This window comes from Mustela lutreola, chromosome 5 (assembly GCF_030435805.1).
Source record: "Mustela lutreola isolate mMusLut2 chromosome 5, mMusLut2.pri, whole genome shotgun sequence".
Classification (NCBI taxonomy): Eukaryota; Metazoa; Chordata; class Mammalia; order Carnivora; family Mustelidae; genus Mustela; species Mustela lutreola.
The window spans coordinates 91509167-91523055 of record NC_081294.1 but is presented as its reverse complement, the minus strand read 5'-3'; the positions used below and the strand labels follow the sequence as shown (position 1 = coordinate 91523055).

Sequence of the window (13889 nt, the reverse complement as noted above, 5' to 3'; positions counted from 1 at the left end):
TACTGTGCTGGTCACTTGTCTGCTTGCTTATAGACATATTCTCCCACTCTTCCCCTGCTCTGTATCATAGGCAAGTATATATCCCAGGGTGCCTTGCCAACTGGCTTCCAGCTAGTTTTTTTCAGTGGAGGGCACTGACAACAGATGTGAGGTAGAAGAAGCCAGGCTAATATCCCCTCTCACTTTTATTGTTGGCAATATTCCCATCAGTGGCTATTTATCCTCAATGACTCTCTTTTTTGTTTTGATAGACTTGTCCTGGTTCTAGATTCTTCTAGCTGACCTATGATTTTGGGTTCCAGTAATACCACCTTCTCCCTTTGTCCTACCAGCCCCAAGAGGGGTAGTGGCTTCCTACTATTTCTAATTTCTTGATTACCTCCTTTTTGGTTCTCAGTTCTTCCATCACCCATGTGACCAGTTCCCTGAATTAAGTTCCTTCTGCTTTAAATATGTACAGTGTTTCATGTTTTCCTAATGACCCAGAAAACAGCCCAACAAGTTGACTCTCCTTGATCAACTAGTTATGTAAGCCTAGTGCTATTGGAGTCAACTTTTCCCCATTTTGGAGAGAGTTTGCGAATGAAACCAACACAAAAGAAATAGAGGAAAGGACATCAAGAAATAGATTTGGGGTAAGTCCTTTTTCAACCATTACTTGAAACCAAAATGACCCCAGACTTCAAACCAGCTTTTGTTTTAGTCACAACTGTTACCTCTCTGCTTAAGTATCTTGGCTATCAAATTAATTACAAATTGTAGGCCATATTCTCTTTGATCCATGCAGGTGACTCAGGCTCCATTCTAAATGTACATTTCCTGAAAGAACATATCTCATTGTATGACTTATTTGTATTCTTAAAAGAAGAAATTTTCTTACAGCCTCTTCCTTTTATTGGTCTTTCTGTCTTTTAGTATGTGGTTCCCCTTTTCTTTTCTGAGCTGCCACATTCTGACAAGGTCTCATATATCCGCTACATCAGTGGAAGGGACAAAATAAAAAATTTATGTCATCCACATGACAGACCTGAAAAACTAGCCTCTCATTTAAATATTGCAAAAAATTGAGTTATATGCTACATAAGTGACAGGAGAATGGGGCTCTTAATCTATGTGAAAGGAAATTGGATTCAAGTTGTTTTATCTCTTGCAGATGTTCAACATTATTTTTGTCAGCTAGTAGTTAAGTTGAAGAGAGACATCTTTCTCAGAATAGAAACATAAAATAATAATGTCCTCCAGCATCATCTCATCATGTTAAGCCATGAGATGGATGATATCCTGATGTGAAAAGATGCAAATGATACTGAGTTTTGAAGTATTTGTTGGGAGTGTAAGGGAGGCTGAAGTTTTGTTTCACGGTACACTGCTTCTGTATGAAAAAGATAAGGAATCCTAGATAATCTTTGTTTAAAAAAGCAGGGGGGTAAGTAGTCTAAGGCACAGTTTCTCAAGAGATTTTGAACAAGAATTCAGTAAATATTCAGTTTTAAAATGTCCCTGCAAAAAGTTGGCCCTCACATGGGTGAGGACCCAAGGACCTTGGAGGCCAAGCTCAGAGTGTGTTGCTTAGATCTACTCGATCTGCTCTCATCTTGCTCATGACATGAGGTACACAAGGCTTCCTAGGATGAAGTGGGCATGGATATGCTGTGGCCTCTGGCCTTCTTCACACTTTTCAATAGCTGCTCTGGCCTCTCTCCTGGCTTCTCTCTCTCTCCCTCTATCCATCACCTTCCATGGCTCTCAGTTCTCAGACCTGAGTCACTACATGCCTTTCATCTGTAAGTTCAGTCCCATCCTGAGTTAATCCAGACAAGTCAAAAAGATATCTTAGCAGCCCAGATCACTAGGATCTGTGATGTGATATACTGCTTGAGACATGCAGACTGGTAGGTAGGCTAGAGAGGCATGATTGAGCACCCCCGAGCTCTGGAAGGGTAGCTTCTCCTAAAGAGTGTGTTGTGAATGGGAGAAGATATTTGCAAATGACATATCAGATAAAAGGCAAGTATCCAAAATCTATAAAGTACTTACCAAACTCAACACCCAAAGATAAAATAATCCAAACAAGAAATGGGCAGAAGACGTGAATAGACATTTCTGTAAAGAAGACATCCAGATGGCCATCAGATACATGAAAAAATGCTCAACATCACTGGGCATCAGGGAAATACAATTCAAAACCATAGTGAGATACCACCTCCCACCAGTCAGAATGGCTAAAATTAACCATTCAGGGAATGACAGGTGTTGGCAAGGATGTGGAGAAAGGGGAACCCTCTGACACTACTGATGGGGTTGCAAGCTGGTGCAGACACTCTGGAAAACAGTATGGTGGTTCCTCAAAAAGTTGAAAATAGAGCTACCCTATGACCCAGCAATTGCACTACTGGGTACTTACCCTAAAGATTCAAATGTAGTGATCCAAAGGGGCACATGCACCCAATGTTCACAGAACCAATGTTCACAATAGCCAAACTATGGAAAGAGCCCAGATGTCCATCGACAGAGGAATGGATAAAGAAGATGTGGTATATATGTGTGTGTGTATTTGAATACTATGCTGCCATCAAAAAAACCCAATATATTGCCATTTGCAATGATGTGGATGGAACTAGAGATTATTATGCTAAGTGAAGTAAGTCAATCAGAGAAAGACCGTTATCATATGATCTCTCTGATATGAGGAATTTGAGAGGCAGGATGGGGGTTCATGTGGGGAAGGTAGGGAAAAATGAAACAAGATGAAACCAGAGAGGGAGACAAAGCATAAGAGACTTAATCTCAGGAAACAAACTGAGGGTTGCTGGAGGCGAGAGGGGTAGGAGGGATAGGATGGGTGGTGATGGACATTGGGGATGGTTTGTGCTACGTAAAGTGCTGTGAACTGTGTAAGACTGATGACTCACAGACCTATACCCCTGAAACAAATAATACATTATATATTAATTTAAAAAAAAAGAGTGGGTTGCTATCTCCATTTCCCCACCTGACACTGCGCTTCAAAAACTAGAACTAGGACCCCAGTCAACTTGGTTGGGTCCCTGAGATCTCAGGGGAGAGTGATGGATTCTCCTCCATCTACCAGGCTTCACAGCATTTTCAGAGGACCAGGTATAGTTCTGGATTGAAGTCTTCAGGTCCCAGGCTGCCTTGTCCTGCCTCTCCTTGCCACCCTGCTTCTTGCCATGTTTGGTGCTGCTGATCAACCAGCAAGCCATACCTCTGATTAATGACAGTTCTGACATGTGCCTTAGGACTTTGGATCCTCCCTGGATTATACACAGCATTAGAACATAATTAACACATGACTGCATTACTCTCCACTTTCATTCTAAATCCTGTACTTCATTAACACATTTTTAAATGTAGCTATGGCTTGATTCAGAATATACATTATAAATGACATTTTTACAATCATTCTAATAAAGCACTAATAATAATCTAACTTATGTACAGACTCTGTGCTAAGAACTTTACAGTCATCATATAATCCAACACTGCAAGAAGATATTTAGTTCATTAGTTTTCAGATGAGGAGAGAGTCTTCAGATCATATAGGATTAGAATTCCAATCCAAGTCAATTTTACGTTACAGTTTGCACTTTTAGCCATAATATTCTCCTGACTCCCTTATACATTGGGCATGTAATTTATATTTTTTAATAATAATTCATAGCATGAAGGCAAACTCATTGTTGGCTAAAAATGAGTATTTTGGGTTTCTATTTTGTTTACAGGAAGGAATGGGACAGGATATGGGAATGAGAACAAAAAATATTTTATTGTACAGTGGCATTTTAAGGACCTAAAAAATACAACAAAAATATCTCATGTATTATCCAGTGTGTGTGTGTGTGTGCTCAGGCACATCCACCCACCCATACTCCTCACATGTTTATATACACAGTGTTTTTTGAGGGTTTGTTATATGCTGAGTACCTTATTTAAATTATCTGCTATCTTAGATTCAGGTTTCCCAGAAAGCAGAACAGAGTCTGGGGAGGGAATAAAGTACTAATAATTTATTTTGAGGTAAAAACCCAGAGCAGCAAGAGTGAAGACAAAGTCAAGGCAAGACAAGATGGGAAGTAATGCAAACTTATGCACTGACTAGTGCTGTGAAAGGAACACAGAAAGATCAGGCAGGCTACTTAGCAGGTGTGTTGGCTAAACTATTGGGGCTTTTCTGGAAAGATTATAGAAAAACCATGCCTCAAAGCAGTTGATTGGAGAGCAGAAGGTGGGGTGATGGATTTTCTCAGATCCTTCCTACCTCTTTTTCCACTGGTTAATGTTTGTCCAATGAGTAGTTAATTTCTGCACCCTACAGCAGCTGCCAGAATGCAAGATCCCAGACCTTGTGTTTTGTTTCATTCAGTTCTGGAAATGGCAGGAAGAGTGAGCAACTTTGGGCATATAACTGCTTGGCCCAACCGTTGTAGAGGTAGTTGAGGAGGAGGCCCTCCCAGAGCTAGTGATTGCTTGGCCCTCCACAGGAGGCTAGCTGGCAGAAGGTGTCTAAGGGAGTGCATAATATTATGGATGATATATCTACTTATAATTACAACAACCCTGAGGGTGAGTGTTATGCTTCTCACTTTACAGCCGAAGAAACAGGCAGATTGCCCAAGATCTTGTAACAGCAAGCAGTCAAACCAGAGTTGGAATCCAGATCCATTTACTTTCAAATTCTATGCTCTGTCCAGTGTACTACTTGCATTCCCTCATGCTTCAATTTAAAGTACAACCCCCCTCCCCCCCAAAAAACAGTTGATGAAAGTAATACAAAATTCTTGTGGAAAACACTGAAAATACAGAAGACAAAATAATCATCTATAACCTATAGGCCCAGAAATAATCATTGCACTAAAATCTTTTTAGGTTTTTGATAGTAACTATATCTTGTAGTTGTTCTGTAAGATCTCTGCTTAGTTGAGGTGATGATGGAAATACTGAGCTTATGCTCTTGTCATTGGTGAATATATCAGAAGTCCTATTCTCTGTCAGTATAAACGTTTATGGTTCCAAAGAGTACCTGGATCTAGGATAATGTATTCTGGAAGCAGCAGGTCTGTGGTCCTCTCTCTCCATTTACTGGGGGAGAAGAGGTGTGCTTTCCTTAATAAGAAAGATGGCAAGTAGGGGTGCCTGGGTGGTTCAGTGGGTTAAGCCTCTGCCTTCGGCTCAGGTCATGATCTCAGGGTCCTCGGATCGAGCCCCACATCTGCTCTCTGCTCAGCAGGGAGCCTGCTTCCCCCTCTCCCTCTGCCAGCCTCTCTGCCTACTTGTGATTTCTCTTTCTGTCAAATAAATAAATAAAATCTTAAAAAAAAAAAAAAGAAGAAAGAAAGATGGCAAGTAACCTAGCCTAATCTTGTAAGCACACTAATGAGAGTTCTCCCGACGAATGAAATGATTTTTGTTGGCAGGAGAGTCCTTAGCTATGGAATAATCCTTTAAGCCAAAAGTACTTTGCTGTCTAGAGTTTCTTGGGTAAACAAATCTGGAATCTATGGATTTATAGGGCAGGGGTCTCTGGAAAACGTCATGTAAATGACATAATTTAATCATATATCATAATTTATATGATGTAAATATCTGAATATAAAATGGAGATGTTTTAGATGTTTCCAGAACTAAGCAACTGCTTCTGGGTAAGGAAGGTGGCTGCATATGTTTCTCAGTGACTTCAATTATTACCTTGGGCCAGAACACCTCTGACGCAGGTTGATAAAGATCCAGGGAGTGTGATGGGGATTCTGGATCCCTTCCACTTGTACTTGTACCTGTACCTCTTCATTACTTTTATCTTTGAAACTGTTAGTAAAGCTTGGAACTTGGTTAAGATCTCTGATGTGTGTCAGTCTTATTTGAAAATGTGATCTTTGTTGTGTCTTGTGCTGTCTCCATTCATCTTCATTGTCTCATTGATGACATTTCAGTCACACGATAGTATTTTCTAACTAAATTTTACTACAATACAAAACTCTAATCAAATTATTGTCAGTGTTTCATGCCATTTCTTTTGACTGATGCCAAAAGGACTTTGCTATTCTCTACTTTTTAATACAAGAGAAAAAGAGAAAAAAGGGGAGGAAGTAGGAACTGAAGGAATCTTATCACCTGGACTTCCTGCAATTCCAGGATCTTTCTTTGCTCTTTGGGCCACTGCTGCAGCAGCAATCTTTCAATTCCTAGTTCTTGCCCTAGACACTCCACTTCTAGAAAGCCCACCTCTGGCCTCTTGGAAAGTCCAATCAAACTCCTTACTTCTTCTAAGAGCGATTAATTCTTGCCCCAGCTACCTGAGAAATCTCTGACAGCATGTTTCTGCCAGAAGATACATTCCTAGCATTCCGAATCGAAACTGGTGGTTTTAAAAGTTAACTAGGATTCTTAACTAGGAGTTCATGGAGAGAATTTGAGGGGAAAGGGTCAGTGAATTTGGACAAGACAAATTTACCCTTATATTCTCTCATCTTTAACCAAAATTTATCATCAATTTCAATTTTTAAATGTAAGCAAAAAACAAAACTCTTATAGAAGACACCCGATGGAAGCACATTGCATTGGAATGAGCTTTCTCTTAGTAAGAACTGTGTGGGGCTTCTCTGTGAACATGTTCTCCTCTTTTTAAAAAACGATGGTCTCTTGTTCCCTTTTTCTATTCATATTTTCTACGGGGTGGAGTAGTATGTGAAATAGTAGAAGAATACTTGCCTGGGGATCAGTTGGTCTAGGTTCTTACTTTTGCTCTGCTTATCGGTAAGTCAAAGGGCTGCACTCAATGGTCTTCATCCCTATCCACTTAGCCTTCTAGGAATTCTTTTATGTTAATGGGAAGTGCCATTCAGTAAGTCAAATGTTTTATTTCTAGTGAGAAAGTTACAATATTATCTTCACCCCCTACAATTTCAATGCATTAATGAAGTGAAAAACTAACCATGAAAAGCAGGGCATATAATCCTTTTTCCTCCGTGTCCCTCAACCTTTCTGGAGTATAACTGTAGGCAGTACAAGCTGGCTATGGAAAAATTCTACCTCGTCAATAGCTTACAAATGAAAGAAAGTCAGGATATAAGTAGAGAGGGACAGTTGGGGAGTGCTTTGAACTTTGATAGCCACTGTTTAGCAACAATATGCCCATATTGCAGTATGCAGAGCGGTCTCGTATGGCTATTTTTTTTTTTTTAAGATTTTATTAGAGAGAGAGCATGTGCACACAGTGGGGGAGGAGGAGAGGGAGAGAGAGAATCCCAAACAGGTTCTACCCAACACAAGGTTTGTTCCCACGACTCTGAGATCATGATCTGAGCCAAAATCAAGAATTAATCCCCTGACTTAGCCACCCAGGTGTCCCCTAGTATGCTTATCATATAACCTGGGACACGCATACTGCTCTCACTCTTCTGAGCTCAGACACTCAGACATGTGGAGAGAATACTGTCTGCACATAAAATTTCTCAAGGTAACTCTGATTTCACACTTTTTTTACTCCTAGAAAAGAAGAGCTAAAGCTGTGTAAAGAAAGCTTTATGAGATCTGTTAGGAGTGGGGAGGAGATGCTGAAATTCATGGGCCATTATAATTATTTCCATTGCCTTCATTCTTCTCCTGTTATATATGCCTTGACTTTTAGGCACCCACAAATACAGTCTTCTCTTTAAAGACCTTCCACAAATGCTCTAAACTCCAGGTTGAGGGACAATCTCAAAGGTAAAGTAAAGAAGAGAGCAATGTGCAATGGAAGTTCCTGTCTACCTAAAGCTGAGGGGAGAAGTGCCCCCAAAGCACCGGAAATGAGGATTTGGTGTGACTATGTGATTTGTACACGTTTTCTCAACAAAATCACATATAATATTTTCATACAGAACCAGCAAGCCATTCAAAGATTAAAATGAGTAACAACCAGAATGGGGCCCTATGGATAGACCCTGTAATACTAATACTAATATTCACACTAATACTCATACTCATACTAACACTAATGCTACTACTACTACTAATAATAATGAAAGTGGATTAGAAATTGGAGAAGTAATTTTTAGAAAGCTGATGTAAATTATACTGCAAGAAGAGCTGCCTATCGAACTGGAGAAAGGGTCTAGAGGAATTGTTCTCAGGGTCTTAAAAATGTTTTCTATGACAAAAAGTAAAGTCAGAGAAAAAGATTTCAAAGACGCAATAGAAAGGTTCAGAGAAAAATGGAAAGGCAACAGAAAATGATGAAAAAGGGATGCATGGGTGGTTCAGTCGGTTAGGTATCTGCCTTTAGCTCAGATCATGATCCCGGGATTCTGGGATCAAGTACTCATTGGGCTCCTTGCTCAACAGGAGCCTGTTTCTCCCTCTGCCAGCTGCTCCCCCTGCTTGTGCTCTCACTCTGACAAAGAAAGAAAGAAAATCTTAAAAAAATAATAAGTAAAATCACCTTAACCTTAAAAAAAAAAGAAAAAGCAATGAAAAACAACACAGAAAGAACAAATGTGACTAAAAACAACCGTATGTATAATGGCAGGTTTGACAACATCACCCAGAAAAAAGAAGAAAAAACCCAATGGCATAAAAAAGAGATTATAGACAAGATACTGGATATGGAAGAAAAACAAAGGAGATCCAATATATATTAATTGACATTTCTGAGAAAGAGAACAGAACAGATGGAACAGAAATGATTTCAGTAATATAAAAGAAAAGAGTTTCTGTCAATTAGAGCGGAATCAGCACATTAAAGGGTAACAGCATGATCTAGTAAAGTTTGGCACAATATAGTCAACACCAAGCCATATCCTTAAAAAGTCATTGAATATGAGGTAAATAAAGATTTATATGGACATGAAGAAAAGAAATGAAGTCACAAATAAGGGGAATGTCTGCCTGACTTCAGACTTCTTCATAGCAATGCGTGATGCCAAAAGATGGTGAAGGAATGCCAACCAAGTTTTGAATAAAACAAAGTGTCACTAAGTCATTTATTAACTGCAAGTTCAAGTCTAAAGGCCATAGATATTCTCAATAATGTAAGTACTTAGGCAATACAGTAAATAGGGGTCCTAAAAAAATAAATCCAATCGACCAAGAGAGGATTCAAAACAAATGTAATCAGTTTAATGAATAGGGTTGATCTTGAAATATCCAAATTGAAAATCTTTATTCACATTCTCCAGTCTTCAAACTGTTCCAGTCAAATCTTCCTTTCTTGTTCTTAGAACAATATCTTAGCTTGATCTCATCACTTTTCCAGTAATTTCAAGTATTCAGACTCCAACGAAACTTCTTTATCTCATATTCAATTTAACTCTTATTTTCTTTTCACTCTAAGGTTGGGCACCTATGCCAGAATACGCCACCCCCAAATATGCCTCTTTGGCATAGGAATTATTTGGAGTGAAATACAAATGACCACCAATACACTAGGAAAACTCTTTACTTCCCCTTAGCTGCCTAAAAACAGAGCACAAATTTTCCCTTTGGTAAAATACATTCATACTTATAAAGGAAATTTCCATTTGTAAAGATGGCTTTATATCTGGAAAAGAGCTACTCTCAGAGACAGCTCTTATCATTGGTCTTATCTGCATAACAAGACAAACCTTATTAATCTTACATTTCCTCCTGAAAGAAGACCTCAACTCCCTCCATTTTGACCTCGGTCTGTACATTCTAATTGATTAGGTTCTTCTTTTCAGCTTATCTCTCAACTCAGGCAAAAGACCCTGCTGGCAAGGAGGTCAAAGCATCCCGTGATGGGAACCAAACTACTTCCTCAAGCAACAGGGACTGCCCTGACGACAGCAAGACCCCCTGTGATTGACCCCAAGACAATGATCAACCTGACCTTTACTGCCCAACCATAGTATGAACCCACAGGTATTCTCACTTGAGAAACAGTCTTAGAGACATTAGTCGGCTGTTGTCCAGGTGATAGCTTCACTGAAATAAATTCCTTTCTTATTTCAACACCACTCATTTCTCTGCTTCTGGATTTTATCAGCGGAGAGTAGCCGAACCAGATCTGTTTGGGACCCCTGGAGCCAGCTGCTCTTGCACTCCTGCACCTTGGTTAGGCTCCTGTCACTCCTCCCCACCACAGACCTCCAAACCCCTTATCTTTTGTTTAGCCCAAGACAGTATGTAAGCCTCAATCATCTGGCCGCCTCCTTGAGGCACATTTTGCCTTGTAGATTTCTGTGTGTAGTACATAATTAAAAAATGGTTTTTCTCTGGTTAAATTGTCTTTGATCAGTTTTATTTGTGGATTCCAACCACAAAACCCAAGACGATGGAGAAACAAAGATTTTTCCTCCCCTATACGGATGTCCTTTCCTCTCTCTGCTTTCCCTCTCTCTTTCACACACCCTCCTTTTTTTTTTTTTTTTTTTTTTTTTTGAGTCCTTTTCTCCTCTGGCGCACTGTGGGGAAAGGAGAGATGGATTAAAAAGGGGTGAAGAGCACTAGGTGGTGGTTTTGGGTGTATCTTAGAGTTGCTTCTCATTCACTCTGCCTGACAAGAAGTCCACATCCCCGTGTTCTCAAGAGGGGCACGTTTGAGTTCTTTGTGGTGCTTCCGGGACCTCTTTTTCCCCAGACAAGCAACTGGTGCTTTGGTAGGACCTCTTTGACTCCAACGCAGCTCCTACCTGCCACAGTCTGCTCCACCATCTGTCTCCCTGCTGAGATTCTCTCACCTAGCAGGCTCTCTTTAGACAGCATACTAACAAGACGGCTCAACCTGGCAGCTTGTGGGCACCCAACCCTCAGGAAACTCATGCATCTGGTCATGAAATATCTAGAGTACAGGTTGCTGCACCAACATTGCACTCTTGCTTTTCTTTCTTTATTCAGGCTTTTTCTGTTTTTGTTTTTGTCCACCTCAGCTATACACAGAGTAGATCATCAGCAAGTGTGCAATTGCCCAAAGAGGAATGAGTGACCCATCTCAGATTTTTTTTTCAGGCACCCCAAATCTCTACCTGTGATTCTTACACTGTCCCTTGTTTTGGCTCGCTATACATATTTGTTAGGGAGTACAGAAGAGGAAGAGCACAGTACAACCTTTCTTACTGACCCCCAACAATCTTCCCTGAGTTATTATCTTCTGCATGTGTAGGCTGGAGTGGGGGGTAATAGCAGGGTTGCAACTGCCATGCATCTTGAAAGTTCTGGAGAGTGTGTCTGGGATTCCTTGGTACTTGTCTCTAGAATGTGGGGATACTTTATATCTATGTACAATTCAGAGGCTTATCCAGTTCTGGAGGATTCCTTTTGTACATCTGCTTCATGAACTCAGGAAAGAATGGATAAGCTGTGGTACAGGACATGGGGTAAATGTGGATTTATTTTAATAGCTTATTAATTGTCAGAATTATAATTACAGAATGAAATGTGTTTTAAATTTTGAAAACAGAAAAATCAAGGCTAACCAATATCAGGAGGAGGAAAGAGAGAATGTGGCAGAAATTATCATTTTTTAAAAAATCTTTCATGCAAGGAGTAACAAAATTGAATCGTACGGTTAAAAATTATGCTTTCGATCTATCAGTGTTTTTCCCCCTTAATTCTATTTTTTTTAAACCTAAGAGTAATTGTTCTCACCTAGAGGTGATTTTTTACCCACTTTTCCAGGGGCATTTGGCCCAGCCTGGAGACATTTTTGGTCTCCCACTGGGGAAGGAGGAAGTTTCTACTGGTGTCTAGTGGGTAAAGGCCAGGGATGCAGCTAAAATCCAGGAAGGGATTAATAGCTCACCGAAGTGATTTCAAAATTACTTTCAGTTCTCTGAAAAACAATCTGAGGGTTTTGAAGGGGCGGGGGCGGGGGAGGTCGGGGTACCAGGTGGTGGGTATGTTAGAGGGCATGGATTGCATGGAGCACTGGGTGTGGTGCAAAAATAACGAATACTGTTGTGCTGAAAATAAATTTAAAAAAACAAAAACAACAAAAACAACAACAAAACAACCATCTGAACAATCAACAGCCACGAAAAGAAACATCACCTACCCTGAAGCAGAGTTTCCTGAAAATAGAGCTGCCATAGATCCTCCTCCCAAAGAGTTTCCCATTTGGGAGAAGACATACTTAGCACCAGGAAGTTTACACTCAGCTGTCCACAAGCATCAGAAAAGCCCAAGAGATTCTTCTATACTTTTCCATTGATGCCCAGCGCCCCTCTGCCTTTTTGTTAAGTTCTTTTAAAAACCCTTACCTCTGGCCCTTCAGCGAGTTACTCATTACTAGTGCTCCCAAGTGCCTTTGTAAATAAATACAAACTCTTCTCCTATTGATCTATTTTCAGTTAATGTGTAAGCTCCCAAACACCTGAACCTAAGTGAGTAGAGGAAAAGTCTCCCCCTCAACACCTACAATGCACAGGGCAGCCCCTCAACAACAAAAAGATGTATTTTAAAAATTAAAATATGCGTTGAACACAAAGTTTTTCTAAAATTCAATAATTTATCCAATCTTACCAGTTTTGTTGTGGTTATTAAAAATGAAGTGAAATAAAGCTAAATACTTAAAAATATATAGCTCTTAGACCATGATTCTGGTTTTATCAGATTATCTCTATTTCTTCTATCTATGTATGTCCATACAGAGATGTTTGGAATGGTGTTCACAGTATGAGTGATGATTGGTATTTCTGGATAGTGGGATTTGGAGTGATTTTTTTTCTTCTTTCTTTCCCTTAATCCTTTGAAGTTTATTTTTCAATAATGATGAACATAATGTTTACAAAAACAATGGATTTTCTCTTCTTTCCCACAAGAAAAGCAACAGCAAACAATAACAAAACCTTTTCAGCGGTTCTCCACGTGACTCAGGAGAAAAGTCCCTTGTCAGGACTAAAATAAAATGACACAAAAATCAGTAACCAAGGCCAACAAGGCATATGTCTGCATAGTAGAACAACATTTTGGGGCTGCTTGAAATAACTTTTCTGGGCTGAAAGGGGCAGACCAGTCGTTTCTTAAACTCCTTATTCTTGCTCTCTTCCATTTTCTTTTCTTTTCTTTTTAAAAAAGATTTTATTTATTTATTTATTTATTTGACAGAGAGAGAGAGAGAGAGATATCACAAGTAGGCAGAAAGGCAAGAAGAGAGAGGTGGGGAAGCAGGCTCCTTGCTGAGCAGACAGCCAGAGATGTGGGGCTCAATCCCAAGATCCTGATATCATTACCTGAGCCAAAGGCAGAGGCTTAACCCACTGAGCCACCCAGGCACCCTTCTCCTCCATTTTCAAGAGCAAAAACACATAAAAAAGAAGGCCTCTAAAAATTCTAATAAAATTTCTCTTCCTCCATTCCATGCCATTCAGGTGCTGGTCTGTTAGTGTCCCAGGGATTATCTCATTGTCTGTCTCACTTTCTCCATTCCAATCTGTCCTCAGCACATGCAATGGAGACCCGCCATGGAGTGGAGAGAGAGAAAAGGCATCGCTTGCAGTTAGTTCCAGACCTCTTTCATGGAAGAACAAAGCTCTTTCATTCCCGCGTCTTCTATTTGCACAAAAGTTGCAAGAATTATTTTATTCCTAAAAAATTTTCTTGAATAATTTCTACCTACTGGATGAAACAATGGTCCCTTTTCACTTTTAAAGGGACTGAAAAATAAATCTTTTTTTTTTTTTTTAATGGGCACCAAAGTAAAGCATATGTGCTCTATTTGGAGAATGCAGATGCCTCAAGCTGTGGCATTTCTTTCTCCAGCTCTCAGCAAGTGGCCATTTAGGCTTAATTGCTCCTCACAGCACAGTCCAATTAAGAACGGGCATCAGCAGGGTAAGGGCTATTTGTTAATCCATAAAAGGTATGAGAGACGGTACTTGTTTTGCCTGCGGTTTTTATTCACATGTTTGGGTGAAAATCTAAACAGCTGGAACGCT

The 13889-nt window shown here is 39.9% G+C and overlaps 1 long non-coding RNA gene across 3 annotated transcripts in view; it reads right to left on the bottom strand.

Annotated features, from left to right (window-relative positions):
- LOC131832273 (uncharacterized) overlaps positions 1 to 12182 on the bottom strand; it is a 65679-nt gene extending 53497 nt beyond the window's left edge. For all 3 annotated transcript variants that reach the window (XR_009353971.1, XR_009353973.1, XR_009353970.1), the window contains exon 1: positions 12008 to 12182. This is a non-coding gene — a long non-coding RNA (uncharacterized LOC131832273). The remainder of the gene's footprint in view (positions 1 to 12007) is intronic.
- Positions 12183 to 13889: the final 1707 nt, after the last annotated feature.